The following is a 16,638-nucleotide window of genomic DNA, read 5'->3' as shown; positions in this document are numbered from 1 at the left end:
AGTCCAAGTGTCCAGCCACTTCCCCAGTGGCGAGTGGAGGGGGGGAACCCGGGCCTACCCACTACTCCAGATCCCGGCCCAGGGACCGTCTGAACTGAAGTTACCTACTGCATTTCTTTGCCTCAACTACCACTGCATTTCTCTGGGCCACTTCCCTGTGGCTACAGAACCCAGCTCAGTCTCAGCAGCCTGTTTGGAGCTCCTTCTCTACTCCCTGGGTCCTGCCTGCACTGCTCTGTCCAAGGTGCTGTGGGTTGCAGCCCACTCTGTCTCTCCTCAAGCTCCCAGAGCTCCTTTTATGTGATCCCCCTGGGCCCTGATTGGCTGCTCCTTCTAGCCTCTCTCCTATTGGCTGCTTCCCATGCTGCCTCCCTAGGGCTCTATTAACCCCTTCCCTGCCAGTGTGGGGCAAACACCCAATCACACACCTTCCCCCTCAAACCTCGAGGGTAGGGATGCCTCTTGCCCTGCATCTGTCCAAGATGACCCCGCAGGTTATCCCTCTCTTTCTCAGCTTCCCTCAACAGGAAACATACATTTTCCTGATCCTTCATAGTATGCCTAAACTATTCCCTTAGGTGTGCCTGGTCTCTTTCTGCCCTTAGTCGGGCCTGCTCCACCACTGCTAGTTTCTCTTGCAGTTCCAGCTGAGTGCCCAGCACCCTTTCATTCAGGGTCTGGATCCCCACAGTAGCCTGCTCTGCCCCTGCATTGATTCCCTTATCTGCCTGGGCCCTCTTCATCTGAGTTCATCTTGCCTATCAGTTCTTTGCCATCCCCTGCTGGGTGTGGGAGATGACTCCCTGACAAGTCTATGGTCATCACTGCCTCGTCTATCCTGATCGTTTATGACCTAGCCTGGTCCCCAGACACCTCTTTACTATTCCACCTTCTTGTAAGGCTGCAATATCTTTTTATATGGCCCTCTTCATGGCACCAAAAGCAAACTCTTTGCCTCCCCTTGGCCATGGGCCTCCCATTGTCCTTCCATTGCTCAGCTCCTTCCCCTGGGCTAGCCTTTACCCCACAACTCATGTATGGGCATTCGCACTGCAGATGCCCCTGTTGTCCACAGGCCCAACACTTCCGCGTATCCCTGTTCTCTTCACAGGTTGGACTCTCTTGGGCTCTCTCTTCTTCCTGTTCTCTGGGTGAGACTTCTGGCCCCCATCCCAGTAGGGCCACTCTCCCTTCCAGTGTCCTTGTCACCCACTGGCATAACATTCCCTCAGACCAGTCTCTGGCTTCCTAGCTCTGGTACCTCTCTACCCATCCTGCCCCCTGTGGCCTCTACTGATTTCTCCCCGCAGGAGCTTTACTATGGCCACCTGATGCTCTGCATAATGGTATCTCCAGAATTATTTGGTACAGCTGGCAGATCTGCACCAAATAATTCTGGAGATACCTCTGTGCCTTCCATTGCCTCTGCTCGTTCTCCAGAACTTCCTGCAGCAAGGTCTCGAGCCATCCCCACTATCTGTCAGTCCCTTTCTGCAGAGAGACTGAACCTGGAATCCAGCATAGGAGGGCACAAGAGCCCTTAGCAAAGAAGGCCTCTGCATATTGTGGCTCCATTGTCTCTTTTCTTCTCTTGTACTGTTTCTCTGCAGTGCACCACAGCCTCTCTTAGTCCTTCTCACTTCGATTATATCAGGATATGCGTCTGGTACCATCTTTCACTGTGCACCAGTGGTCTCTCCACCTCCCCTTACTTCAGGGGCAACTGTGTGCCTGCATTCTCCACCAACTTGTGATGGGGCTCACTCACCATGCTGGTACCTCATGCTGGTCATCTTGGGGATTGGCTTCATAAGTTGGAGCTCCCAGTGGTGCCTCTCCAACCATCATATCTGCTGTCAAACCTACCGCAGTCCTTGGAGTGACAAGTCCTCTTCATGACACAGTCCTCCTGCCGTGTCACCATCTGTGCTCTGCCCTGCCATTTGGGGATAGTACTGCAGTCCAATTGCCCAGCCACTTCCTCAATGGCAAGTGGAGGACCCGGGCCCACCCACTACTCCCTGTCCCTGCCCAGGGACCCTTTGAACCAAAGTCACCTAATGCATCCCTTTGCCTCGACTATTGCTGCATTTCCCTGGTCCATTGCCCTGTGACCACAGAACCCTACTCAGTCTCAACAGCCTGTCCGGAGCTCCTTCTCTACTTCCTGGGTCCCTGTCTGCACTACTCTGGAGGGTAGGGATAGGGTCCAGAGTGACCTACACAAAATGGAGGATTCGGCTAAAAGAAATCTGACGAGGTTCAACAAGGACAAGTGAAGAGTCCTGCACACAGGACAGAAGAATCCCATGCATTGCTACAGGCTGGGGACTGACTGGCTAAGTGGCAGTTCTGCAGAAAAGGATGTAGGGGTTACAGTGGATGAGAAGCTGGATATGAGTCAGCAGTTTGCCCTTGTTGCCAGGAACACTAACGGCATATTGGGCTGCATTAGTAGGAGTGTTGCCAGCAAATTGAGGGAAGTGATTATTCCCCTCTATTTGGCACTGATGAGACCACATCTGGAGTATTGTGTCCAGTTTTGGGCCCCCCACTACAGGAAGGATGTGGACAAATTGGAGAGAGTCCAGTGGAGGGTAACGAAAATGATTAGGGGGCTGAGGCACATGACTTATGAGGAGAGGCTGAGCGAACTGGGCTTCTTTAGTCTTCAGAAGAGAAGAGTGAGAGGGATTTGATAGCAGCCTTCAACTACTTGAAGGGGGGATCCCAAGAGGATGGAGCTAGGATGTTCTCAGTGGTGGCGGATGACAGAACAAGGAGCAATGGTCTCAAGTTGCAGCGGAGGAGGTCTAGGTTGGATATTAGGAAAAACTATTTCACTAGGAGGGTGGTGAAGCACTGGAATGGGTTACCTAGGGAAGTGGTGGAATCTCCATACTTAGAGATTTTTAAGGCCTGGCTTGACAAAGCCCTGGCTGGGATGATTTAGTTGGGGCTGGTCCTGCTTTGGGCAGGGGGTTGGACTAGATGACCTCCTGAGGTCTCTTCCAACTCCAATCTTCTATGATTCTATGATTAATCCCTTCCCTGCCAGTATGGGGGTGAACATGCCATCACACCAACAAAATGTTAAACACTCCTAAAGAGAGGAAATCAGTCAAACGGATTTATGAACCTTGCCAACAAATTCATTGGACCCATAAAGAGATAACTCAGAACATAAGGTTGAAGTCACCAAGATAAGCCACAATGAATGTGTGTAGTGCTTTGTTTACCAAAAAGGGTGATTTTTATATATAAATGCAAATCAAGGGATAAGGTGTAGACTGAGTTGGCCAGGAAAGCATGTTAAAAATGCAGCTAGGATTTCGTTAAAACCTCACCATATCATTCTGCTCAAGCTAATCCACACAGAGCTGTCGGGGGGCGGGGGAGAGGTCCATAAAACAAGATGTTACAGTATTCAAATATTTGAATCACTACTTTATGATCAGATTAAGATAATAAGTGTTAAAATTTATAACCATTACTTGACAGGCACATCTACATGTTATATGTTCATCCATTAAAATTTCCTAATGAAATGTAAAGCCACCGTTACTAACAACATAGGCAGGGAAGATATGATCATGAAAAACTTGTATATCAAGAGAAGCAAAACCATGCTGGGTCATAGTGTTTTTTTCTGCCTCTCCTTGTCTGATTTGAGCCAGCTGATACTCAGCTAAAAACAAGAATAATGACTGTGTATTATCCTATAGATATCAATGAAGAGCAATTTCAATATTTAGAACGTAGCTCTCATCACCGATCCTTGACAGCCACAGCATATGGGGACAGGGAAGCTTCACAGGCAAACCGTAAGAGACATGCACTGTTTCAGTATTATTTTCACAGACAATGCTACGTAATTAGAATTGTACATACATTTTTTGTTTCATTAATAGTTTACGATATGTTTGAAGTGATAAACAGCACAAACTTTTCAGGTTCAACGATGGCTGATTTGTGTGTGAATGAAGCTGAATCTTTAAAATCAGTGAAATGTTTGGTTTAAACTTTGGAATGTATCATTATAAGACTGCATCAAAAATGCCTGTAAAATAATTTCTGGTACATTCTTTACAAAGAAAAATCATCTTATTCAGATTATTACGCCTGACAATCAAGCATTCAATAATAGGAAGTTATCACAGTGTGTTGTATGGGGCCAATATGCAATGGAGCTGAGAAAATTACATCTGAAATGCAACAGCTATCTTTTCTGCCACCGCCTTGTAAGGAATAAGAAAAAGAGAGTCTTCTATTTGTCCTTTATTCCGAAATAATGAAGTCTCCGCTGAAAAGCCATTTGAAGTTTCATAGCACCAGATTCACTGTGTTGGCTAGAAGAGGAAATCTCAGGTATTTTTTAAGTCATAGGAGCTGGACTTACGATTATCCAAAATGCAGTTGTGTCACAAAGAAGTCTATTCTCAAGCATTTTCACTACATCAAAAAGGCATGACTTAGTGAGTCATGTAATTTGGTGCTGAAATGGGCAGTAATATCTGTCAAACAATGCAAAGTCAGAAATACACAGGATCATACTTGTCTTTAACAGGTAAAATTTTTTCCTTCCATTCTGTGGTTGCTATTAAAAGGTCAATATTTGCCAACAATTACCACAGCTTACTGTCTAAAACACTGCAGTTATTTCCTATTTCAACTGTAGGATAATGATGCCGTTTTCCAGATACAACTATATGGCAACTCTTGGAAAATGCTGACTCAAAGCAATCACCATACATTGCTTGATGTTCACCCTAAACTATGGAGGTATTGTATGCATGTTGTCAACACTTACTCATAAAACTCTAGTGTCGAACACAAGTCTACATATTGTACAACCATTTCATAGAGAAGTGGTTAGAATTATTTGTTTAGTACACAAGCACAAGTGTACCTGTAGTTAACATACAGTATATTTCTCATCCTGAGTACAGAACATACTTCTCTGCACAGTGCTTTTCAGTGATAAACGTAATGAAAAAAGGGAACATTTTTAACAGATACTTCAACCTTGTCTTCAGTGCAATACACTCCATTTTTCCCCACCTTAGCAAAAAATGTGATCAATCAGGATGCCCACCAGTTTATCTCATTTCAAGACCAGCTCCTCAAATGTTCTGGCGAGATATTTGAAGATACCTACACCCTTTGTTGTGCCAGGTAGGCTATGTAAGCTTGCAAGTTCCTCACACAGTTATCTGATATCCATTATCAACACCTCACATCATTCTCAGTAGTTAAACTGAGTTTAAACTCAGTAGTTAAACTCAGTAGTTAGTCAGTGATATTTGAGCTTTCTTCCAGTGCTATCCTAAAACAAATATATTTTGTTGTAAGCCGAATAGTTAGTTTTGCTTTCCTGCAGAGAGATTCAATCCTTTGTTTGTTGCCATAATGTATTATTCAGTTTTTACTTTGTGTCTTTATCAGCACTTTACATATAGTCAGTTTTACTATTTCCCTTATAAGTTTCCCATTTTGTTCATGTTGGTTTTTCACTAAGGAACAGGGAAACAAAAACACTTTTAGAAAAATATAAAACTGCTGGTAAAATCATAAAAAGTAATAGGGGAGATTCAAGTATTACAAAAACCTATATTTTAAAAAACCTTAACTATATTTCAGTTTGACTGTGTCCTTTAAGTGGAACATTGCTGTTTCATGCATCTCATAATAAACATCATTTGTATAGCACCTTAGGTCTCCATTACACTTCAGAGACAAAAAGACTCTGACATGCCCTTGCTTTGAGGGCTTCCTGTGTAAATTAGACATAAGACAGCAAGGGATGATATAAACAAAGGAGGACAAGGATTCCAACAGTAAAATATGGTGTGCTGTAAAAATGCCATCCTTGATATTTCTCTTTCTATCTCTTTTTTTTTTAGTTAATTCGGTTAATTTGGATGGAAGTCAGTCCTCCATCACTAACTGCAAGAAGTGAACTTAGTCACAATTTTTTTGTCAAAATACTTTTTGAAAATTTCCACATTGCTGAAGTTTTTAGTTCTCCCCAATCTCTTTCTCTCCCCACCCTTTTTTCCCTTTTCCACTACCTCTCTTTTTGCCATGAGCTGCAATAAAGTAAATAATGTCCAGAATTTTTCATCACTGTAATTTTTTTAATTTTCTCCAACGTTGGGAAAAGTTATGCAATAGCAGCATTATAGAATTTCATTTTTCTTTTTGCCACACTGTAACTATTTCAAAGTTGGAAGTTTTGAAAAGTTAGATTGGATAAAGGAAAAAAAAAAGAAAACAAAATCCTGGCTATCATTCATTCTATTACTTTCAGTGGTGAAAAAGGGGAACAACATGGAAAAAATCTAGATTTTAAAAATGTCAGTCTTTGAAAACCAAAATTAAACAAATTTTGCTTTGTTTCTTAATGTGCCATCCAAAAATTTCATCTGCAGCGATACATGCCTCAGGCTATGGCACAGCTTTATACCTGTGCCAGTTTGTGGTGTGGATGGGAGTAAGGGGTGTGTACCAGGTCTCAAGTTTCAATAGGCCTCCACCCCCACAGTTCGAGTGCACTAAACCCTTTTCTTCCTGACCCTTATTCAATTAATAAAGGTCCCTGTCTCCCTGTTTTCACCAGTAGTACCAAGCTGCACTGATTACATCAGTACAGTTTTGCACCACTCTTTTGACCAATATGAGTGAACGTGGATCCTGCTCTGAGACCAGCTCCCTGGCTCAGTGACCATACCAGTGGGTTGATCCATGTGTGGTGGGAGTATACCATCCTCCATGACACATCCCAGAGCAGCAGGAACATTCACCTCTCCTGGGATATTTCAGAAGCAAGAGTAGATGGGCATTAAGCAGACTTCAGCCTGGTGCCGGGAACACATCAAGCACTCGAGGCTCCTGTACAGGAGGGCAAAACATTCCAACAGTCACTCTGGGAGGGCTCATCATACATGTCCCTTCTGTTAGCAGCCAGTCCAGGTGATATCAAGGCTCTCAAATACAGAGTCTGAAGTAACTAATGATGTTCTCCTCAATTTTGCTGGCCTCATTGTCAGATGGGATGCTCACCAATGTTGCCTGTGTTAACAGTAGAATGGTATTTACTGCAGCCCTGCAAAAGTATTTTAGGCAGTTTACAGACACACAAAATGCTTTGAACTGAACGGCTCAATTCTGCAAACTGATCTCCAGGGGCAGAAACTTACTCCCACATTCAGCTCTGTTGACTTCACATGAGATTCTCTGCAAGAGCAAGGGTCCTGTTTGCATGATGAGCCTCTAGACAGATAACATACCCACAGGAACTGAGAAAGGATACCCAGTTTTTCCTTTTTCCCCATTACTGTAACTCTCAAATTCCAGTTTAGATTTGCAGTTCAGCCTTCATTCTTCCCCTCTCCTAGTGTCCCAAACGTTTCCTTCCATGTTCTCTCACATGACCCGTTATCCTTCGTCAGCACTTTATCCTTAGATTTCCCTTTGTACAGACTCCCTTTCCCCTATTCTCAGAGATTGGGTCCATAGAGGTCAGAGGGATGCCAAGGCATGCTGCTGCTTCCGGATGAGAAGTCCTTTCTCCCTTTGGTTTGAGCCTTTATATGTTGCCCCTGAGAGGTGTTTGGTGAGGCTCCAGTTCCAGGTGTTGCCAGGAATACCACTTGTGGCTTATTGCCTCAGAGCAGTTCCACCACTTCTGGTGGGCCCATTCTGCCCCTAATTCACTCCTGGTCATGGGGGAGTTTCTTTTTCTGGGAAGTTGGGTCTTTAATGCAGTGTTAGGAAGGAGACTGCTGGGGACATATTTACCCACAAAATACTTTGGAAGTACACAACAAGATTTTTACTAGTAGGCTTTGTTATTTAAGGCATTGTTTACATTTAGTTATGCAAACTGGCAAAGCACCGCTAGTGTAGGCAGAGTTATATTGTTATAGAAGTACTTATGCTGGCACAGTTTATTCTGATTCAATGACACACTGACATAAGCACTTTTAGACCACTGTAACTGCATCTACACTAGGGCTTTTACCAGCATAGCTATGTTGGCAAAATAAATAAATAAATAAATAAATTTCACACCCCAAACTGACATAGATATGCCCATAAAATGTTTATGTGTAGACCATCATATTAATCTCAATTCACTGCAAGAGATTTGTTAATTTACCAAGTGCACCACTAGCCTCCCAGTCCCACATCATCCCACTCCCTCCTTCACCCACCTCAACTTCACATCCCAGTTCATGTTCCCACAGCTTCTCCTCTCAATCCCAGCGCTCCCCACACAACCTTTTCTCAGAGTCCCATCACATGCTCTCCCCTGCCCACATCCCACCAATCCCCTTTGTTCCAGTCCCTTCTCAGTCTCCCTCTCAGGCACCCCTAGCCCAGCTGCTACCATACCCCCCCCAACCCTATATTCCAGTCAGGTTTTTTCCTTCTCCATCTGCCAGCCCGGGCACTAGCAGGAGCAGCATTGAGAGCTCAGGTGAGGCAGTCTCTCTGCTCTCAGTTTCTGTTCCCAGCACCATAACAACCCCTGGCTGCCAAGAGGAGCAATTGCAGCTAAAGTTCTGCTTCACTCCTGTACCATGGGCTGCAATATACCCAGTATAGGCAATATGTTCAGAGAACGTAGCTGCTAATTTTCACAGGCTAATAACTTGGCCAAATGTGGGTGGATTTTCGCAGGGATAGCAAAAGGCACATTCCTGATACCATCAAGGGGTCAACAAAATGGTTTTAAGAATTTTCTAACACAGTCTAAACATTTTTTCCCCAAAAAATTCAGCTTGCGACACACCAGGCATGGAAAATGTCAAGTTCTGTGCAATTAAAAACATTGTTATAATGGAAAGTACCAGCTCTGCCTATAATATTTAGACTGAATATCTGGAAAAATTTCATTATAAAGTTTCTTTTGCAGGACTGCAGATGAAGCAATGAGAGGCCCACTTCTGGCGGCTGCTGAAAACCCCAGCTAACTAATCTAAGGCCTTGTTGCAAGTCCACGAACTGACCAGTAAGACCCTCTCTCTTTAAAGATGCCATGTCCCCAGCTAATTGGTACTGCAGCACCCCCTGGAGTGAGGCTACCCTTGTAGCCCTACTATACAATTGCATTCTGCTGCAAGGGGCAGGGTGCTTTCCACCTTGCTTTGACTGATTTAAAATCCTTGACAAACATTAAATTCATCCTCATGCCATCCCTAGCTGCATTTATCCCTGTTTTGCTTGTGGGATAACTAAGGAACAAAGACTGAGGAACATGCCCAAGATCACAAGGGATTTAGTGTCAAAGACAATATTAGAACTTGGGAGTTCCTGGCAACCAGTCCGTGTGCTGACCATATGCTGAAACTGTTAAAAGTTTCAAAATGCTTGAAATGCCTCTAGGCTAGAAGGGAGTATTTTTCAAAAATCTGGAAATGAAACTGATGTTATGATTATTTAATCCATTTTAAAATGAATGTGGGATTTGTTTCTCAACAACAGTATTAAATGGATATTCTGTGCTTTGCTGTTTATGATCTAGGGCAATAAATATGCTCTAATCAAAGGGAGTTTAAAAACAACTATGAAGTATAAATTCCCCTTCAATACATAAGCCAAATGCTCACAATTGTAAGAGGCTTTGAAATGCAAAATGTATAGTCATCGCTGGGTACATGCACAAGAGGAGCATGTGGACAATATTCAGCTGACCTTACAAATTGAGGCAAAAATTAATTACAGGCAAGAAGAAACATTTTTGCCTCTGGGTATGGAGGTCTTATTTAGAAAAGATATACTAGTTACTATTCAGCTGATATTGCAAGTAACACAAACAAGATAAAAGTTGAATTAGCCCTACTGCAACAGCTTGTACAGGCCTCTATCCATGTCTCAAATATAATCCTTTGTCTCCTGACAGAATGACTGTGTTATCAACAAAAGTAAAACAAAACAAAACAAAACAAAGTGAATAAAAATCTGACACTGCTAGCAGAGAAAACAGTGTAAAACTGTAGTATCCCATCTGGGAGGTTTTTTTAGTCCTTTTTTAGAGAACTGTGTACTTCTGACTGGTTATTTTATTTGCCATTTCTGGTCAACTTACAGAAATCTATACGTATATTTTACCAACACTATTACCTTAACCAAACTTTTAATTTCATAAAAAAGATATCCAGTTCATTTGGCAGGATCCATTTTCCATAAACCCATGTTGATTGGTATTATATTACCTTCCTTCAATTCTTTATTAATTGAGCACCATATCAGCCATTCTATTATTTTGCCCGAAATCAGTGTCATGCTGGCAGGTCTATAATTACCTAGGTCATCCTGTTTACCCTTTTAATATATTACCACAATATTAGTTTTCTTCTAATCTTCTGAAACTTCCCATGTGTTCCTAGAGTTATTGAACAGCAACCCCAGCAAGCTCCTTGGCCAGCTCTTTTAAAAATTCTTGAATGTAAATTATCCAGACGTACTGATTCTTAAATGTCTAACTTTAGGAGCTGTTGTTTGACATCCCTTTGAGTTACTATTGTAATGTAAACTATTTCATTATATGATTTGACCACATCTGGGTTTTTTTCGTAACCACAGAACAAGAATATTTATCGAACATGGCAGCCTTTTCTGCATTCTTATTGATGTTATTATTATTATTTCCTCTAGTAATTGACCAATACTATTGTTAGAACATAAGAACAGCCATACTCTTTGTGTCCTTTTGCATCCCTTATTAATTTTCTACAATTTCTAGCTTCTACTTTATATTAATTACTACCAACTTCCCATCCCCCTTCATTTTTTTTTAAGATGACTATTTCACCTCTAAGGCAGGTTGTTTTTTAAAGTAGTGTGGCCTTCTTTCTTGATTGTAGCATTGAGTAAAATGCTTTAACAATTCCCAATCATTCACAATTTTTCTGTTTAAATTCTTTCTCCCAACTGATTTGGCTCATAAGAGTTTTTGGCTTTGAAAACTAGGCTTTAAAGCACCAACTATATATATATATATTACTGTGTTGGGCTTTATTCTATTTGTACATAATAAACATGGTTAACTCATGATCACTTGTACATAAGTTACCACTAATTTTTAGTTCTGTGATCAATTCCTCTTTATCTGTCAAGATGAGGTCTAATATACAGAATTCCCTCATGTTGGATGCAATGCTTCTTAAGTTAGGAAATGGTCATCTATAATATTTAGAAATTCCAAAGATGTTTTAGTACTGGCAATATAAAACCTCCAGCATAGGTCACTCAGATTGAAGTCTCCTACAATCAAACAGCTTTTTTCCTACACAACATAGATAAGTTGCTTAAGGAGCTGGCCATCCTGTCTTCTAGTATGATTTGGCAGTCAGCAGCAGACACCAACTAACACCCCATCCGGTTATTGATCCATAAGCATTCAAGATCATTTTCTTACAAGGTATCAGTGACTCAGAAACAGGTAATGTTATTTCTGACAGAGTGCCACTCCCTCTCCCTGTTTGCTCACTTGGTCATTCCTAAATAGGTTATAAACTATTTTGAAGTATCAGAGGGATAGCCGTGTTAGTCTGGATCTGTAAAAGCAGCAAAGAGTCCTGTGGCACCTTATAGACTATCAGACGTATTGGAGCATAAGCTTTCGTGGGTGAATACCCACTTCGTCGGATGCATGTAGTGGAAATTCAGGTTTCAGTAAAGCCAACTAAGTCGAATTTATGCTCATAAATGAGCAATTTCTCTTGTTTGTTTCTCAAACTTCTAGTATGAGAGCATCAGCAATTTGTTCCTTCATTTGTTCCTTCTTTTTGCCCTCCCCTTTTGTTATTAATTCAATGCCATCCTGACTTGTCAACCTGTGCCCAGGAAGATTGGTTTCCCTTTTATTGAGATGGAGCCATCCAAACTGTTCAGCCCCCTCTCCCCATGGATGGTGGACCAGTGTTCGACAAAATCAAACCCCTCTACTTTATACCACTTACCTAGCCAGTGGTTCACTTCCAGAATTTTCTGACCACCTCTCAAAGCGAGGGAAGAATGTTACTCTGAGGGGATCTACTCTGAGGGAATGTTACTCTGAGGGGATCTAGCTACCATCTCCGGCTACAGAGAGCTGTAAGATCTGCTGTTGTAGAAGAAAGCTGGGCAGGGTAGGGCCCTAAGTTGTTCACCTGATCAGGAATAATAGTACTAGTAAGTATAGAGTTTCCTGGTTATGTTTGCTTGGTATGGAGGGACAATAGCATTCCAAAGTGTGTCATTAAAATGACATACCAGCCCCTAGATTATGCTTATCCCTAAACAACTCAGTGAAGAAACATGAAAGTACAGTAAGCCTGTCAGCCATCACCAGCAAATGCCAGCTATAAAAAGCAATGATGAGTAGCGGAAAACAGCAAGTGAAGTGGGAATAAAGGAATAAGTACATTGATGCAATCCTAATATAATTGTACTTAGTGCTCATACTCCAGTTACCAAGTCCACAAAACATAAGCACATTATAGCACTCTGATAGCTGCATGACACAGGCAAAAGGATTCCCTATTTCCTTTTAAAAAGATCTTTGACCCTTTTATTTCACTGCTTATCAAAGTAACAAAAAAAAAGTCAGTAGAATATAGTCTACAAACACAAGTTATGTAATTAAGTGTGGTCATATACATACAAGTCATAAGATCAGAGCTTAGTTCATTCAACAGAAGAATGCTCTTCCATGTATACCAGTTCCTGCCAAAATGGATGAAGCAGGATTAAAGCTAACAAACACATTTGTGAAAGTGCTGGGGGAGGGGGGTGAGAAAGTAATTCTTGGAAGAGGTAGTACTAGAAGTACATATAACAATAGGAATGTTTTTCTACTCACCCCTTACATAAATACTGCATACTAAATACATTTTCTTTAAGTCAGAAAGATGGCTCATCTTAGAACCTTAAATTAAAAAAAGGATTGGGGTTTATTACAATGTTACTTCACAGTCTGGGGTTCTGATCCTATAAACACTTATGCACATAAGTAACTTCAGAATTTAGAAAAGATTTCCTCATTAAAGACCTGAGATTATATTAACCCTTTACATTTACATGTATTCAGTAACAATATTGGAAAGGTTGAAGTGTTCTTTGCCATTGGGGCTGCCGGAACTGTCATTCTTTGCCTAGTTGATGACACAAAACAATGCATCAGCATTCTCATTCTGTGTGTCAATCTGATCAGCTTTCCCATATCTTTGTAATATTAAATGGTTCCGTAATTTTTTAGTAAGAGTTTACACTTGTTGTTTAGTTTAGTAAGAGTTGACATTGTTATTAATTTATTTCAGTAAAGCTAATATATCTGAGCAAGTCATTATCTTTGACATTTATCCACTCTCCCTTGTGGGCCTCATCTCGTTGTGAAACTTCTAAAGAGTTGGGTTCCTTTCTGTGAACCCTACTAGTCTTAGCCCTGGTCTACACTAGGACTTTAGGGTGAATTTAGCAGCGTTAAATCGATGTAAACCTGCACCCATCCACACGATGAAGCCCTTTTTTTCAACTTAAAGGGCTCTTAAAATCGATTTCCTTACTCCACCCCTGACAAGTGGATTAGTGCTTAAATCGGCCTTGCCGGGTCGAATTTGGGGTACTGTGGACACAATTCGACGGTATTGGCCTCCGGTAGCTATCCCAGAGTGCTCCATTGTGACCGCTCTGGACAGCGCTTTCAACTCAGATGCACTGGCCAGGTAGACAGGAAAAGAACCGCGAATTTTTGAATCTCATTTCCGAAGACTGCGGGAACTGTGGGATAGCTACCCACAGTGCAACACTCCGGAAGTCGACGCTTGCCTCAGTACTGTGGAAGCACTACGCCGAGTTAATGCACTTAATGCACTTAGAGCATTTTCTGTGGGGACACACACACTCGAATATATAAAAACGATTTCTAAAAAACCGACTTCTATAAATTCGACCTAATTTCGTAGTGTAGACATACCCTGAGTGCACAGGGACTGCCAGGGCTCCTGCACACCTTGTAAAAGGGAAGGGAAGGACCTGAGATAAAGCTCTGTATTAGGACAATAAGTCATTTATATGCTGTGTTTCTTTTTGAATTGTTCAGCTGAGAAGTGTTTCTAGGATATTCTCATTTTTCTTTCAAATGTTTGACTAAATGTGGGGGCATAATGTTCACAGAAATATTTTACTTTTATCCATGTTTGTATGCCTCCATCCCAACATACTTTCCAAAAGTGTTAAGAAACCCTATGCCAACTGCTAACTTCTCACTATGCAATTAACGTAGATATGCACACATAGCTGTGCACTTTACAAGCTTTGTGAAAAAATGTATTCCAAGTGCAGAGAACCTGATTTTCAAGGGGGCATATCTCAGTCAAGTCAAAAGGAATTTTCACTGGAACCTTAGAAGGTACTTCTCAAAAAGGGCCAATTTCATATCAAATATCGACTTCCTAGCCCCAGACATTTCGGTTGGAAAGCTGTTACAAAGAAAGAAAGAAAGTAGTAGTTTTTTATTTTCTAATAATGAAACACTGACACTTCTGCCTCCCTCCCATTTTCCCCTCTAATCAAAAATGGCTGAACAGTTTCTGCTGAAACTTGCCAAAACAAATAAATTCATCTCCAAGCAGAGGCCAAATTAGGATTATTTCTGCCTGAAAGATAAAAAATTTCAGAAAGTTACATCTGTTTAACTTAATTTTTATACTTGCTTGTGTTATTGATATAGTTCTACAAATAAGACTTGTTCATGTATTATTATACAATTACCATTAATACTTAGCACATGCATAGCACTTCTCAAAGTGTTCTATGCACAATCAGATAATGGACGCTTTATGATGCTCAGTAATATTAGATAGGATTTGGATCATTTTTTCCCCACTGTTTGTTGACTAAACTATTGTTTTTCATTAGTTCATCTTTAAAGAGGTCCTAGAAAGCCAGGAAATATTGTTACTCCCCAACACACACACAGGCTTCACAGATGAAGAGCCAGCCTAAATCAATTGCACAAAGCCATATAATGACACAGCAGCAGAACTAGGATTCAGAACTTGGGTATTTCTGGTCCCAGACCAATGATCTGGCCACTTGAACAATGTCTCAACTGATATAATAGCGTGCCTCAGAAAGGATAATCTATTTTAATTACCTGCATACACATAGCCTTTGACATGTGTGTGTTAGGAAGACCCCAGGGTAGAGCAATGATAATGTTTTGCCAATAAATTGTTGATACACACAGTTTCTTCTGGGGTGGAGGGGTTGGGCCTCTTAATTTAAAAAAATCAGAGAAAACAAAGTTATGGGAAAGTATATACAGTACACCAGGACTTTGTATATAACCTTACACAGGATAGAGTTGAGCAGTCTCCTATTTTCTACGGTGGTTCCTCCCAAACTCTACACATTGAGGAAGACAGATTGTTTGAACGCTGTAAACATTAATCATGTGCCTTCTAGTCACCCCCCCCAGTGCAGGAAGGGATTTGCATCCATCAAAGCCCGCTATAGGGGGAACTTGTAACCACCCCCCAGTCCAAGCCTTGCTGCATCCGTCTTGCAGCAGGAGAAGAGGGAAGGGACCGCACACAATTCTGACAGTTTTCAGAAACAAACAAAAATAACCCAGCGACATCTTGCCTTAATACAGCTGGTAGGAGGTGGGGAGAACTAACAGGGCTGCAAGGGAAACTAATAAAGGCAAGAGAGAGATCCCCGCTTCTGCCTCTGCCCAGGAGCTATTTATAAAGCAGCCGCAGCAGCAGCAGGAGGAGAGAGCTGGCAATAAAGATTTTCTCTCCCCCTTGTGTTCTGCACTCGCGGGGTGACTGCGAATAAATCCCAAGTTTCTTTCCGGCGAGCGGAGACACTGCCGGGAAGCTGAGGGACAGAGCGGAGCAGGCAGACAGACAGACGGACGAAGGGTTGTTACCTTGGAAGACGCGCAGTCCTCGGCTCGGCTGCTGCTGCTCCTGCAGGTGCAGAGAGGCGCTGCCCAGTCCCGTTGCTGCGGCGGCGGCTGCCCGCGCGCTAATCCCGCTCCTCTCCTCCTCCTCAGGGTGACCACTGCCGCCGCCTGGCATTTACAGCCTGCCCCGTCTCGCCTGCCGGGCTCATTCGCAGCAAAGGAGCCCGCGCGGGGCAGCTCCACAGAGAGGGGCTGTGCCGGTGCCAGGGCAGCTGCCTCGAGCTCCTGGCTTGACGCGGGAGCCAAGCGGCGCAGCAGCGGATGGGGCCCGGGCGACAGCAGCAGCCAAAATCCCCGAAGCAAGGGAGCAGAGGAGCAACCTCCCCCCCCCCCCCAGCTAGCTTTCAGTGGCTCTCTGCCCCCCAGGGACTATCCATCCATCACCACCCATTCCCTTCCCTGCCCCACCCCCTTGCCAGCAAACGCGTGTGTGTTTGGGGGTATTTTCTGGTCCTGTGAAAGTCACTGCTCATGTGGGTTGCTGTTAAATCCCCATGGCAGAAAACATTCCCCTGCAACGTCTGGGCTTCTCAGGATGGCTATATCTGTCTTGCTGCTCTCTCGGGAGCATCCATGAAATCGTCCTCCCCCGAACCCAGCATCAAGGCGAACTGGAGCTGGATTATTTGTTATAAGGGAAAAAAGGGCTTTTAGGGAAATAAGCTCCACTTTGG

The 16,638-nt window shown here is 42.6% G+C and overlaps 1 protein-coding gene across 3 annotated transcripts in view; it reads right to left on the bottom strand.

Moving 5' to 3' along the window:
- Positions 1 to 16,638, bottom strand: part of FMN1 (formin 1) — a 430,195-nt gene that overhangs the window by 373,497 nt on the left and 40,060 nt on the right. Inside the window, exon 1 of one of the 3 annotated variants that reach the window (XM_043548089.1) lies at positions 15,929 to 16,577. The exons of 1 other annotated variant lie outside the window; for it this stretch is intronic. The gene's annotated coding sequence lies outside the window, so the exon portion shown is untranslated. Of the gene's footprint in view, positions 1 to 15,928; positions 16,578 to 16,638 lie in introns of those variants that run through there. One more of the 3 variants, XM_007069366.4, reaches the window with a different exon arrangement.

Source organism: Chelonia mydas, chromosome 6, assembly GCF_015237465.2.
Source record: "Chelonia mydas isolate rCheMyd1 chromosome 6, rCheMyd1.pri.v2, whole genome shotgun sequence".
Lineage (NCBI taxonomy): Eukaryota > Metazoa > Chordata > Testudines > Cheloniidae > Chelonia > Chelonia mydas.
The sequence above is the reverse complement of the archived record's forward strand: the minus strand, read 5'-3'. Positions and strand labels throughout refer to the sequence as shown.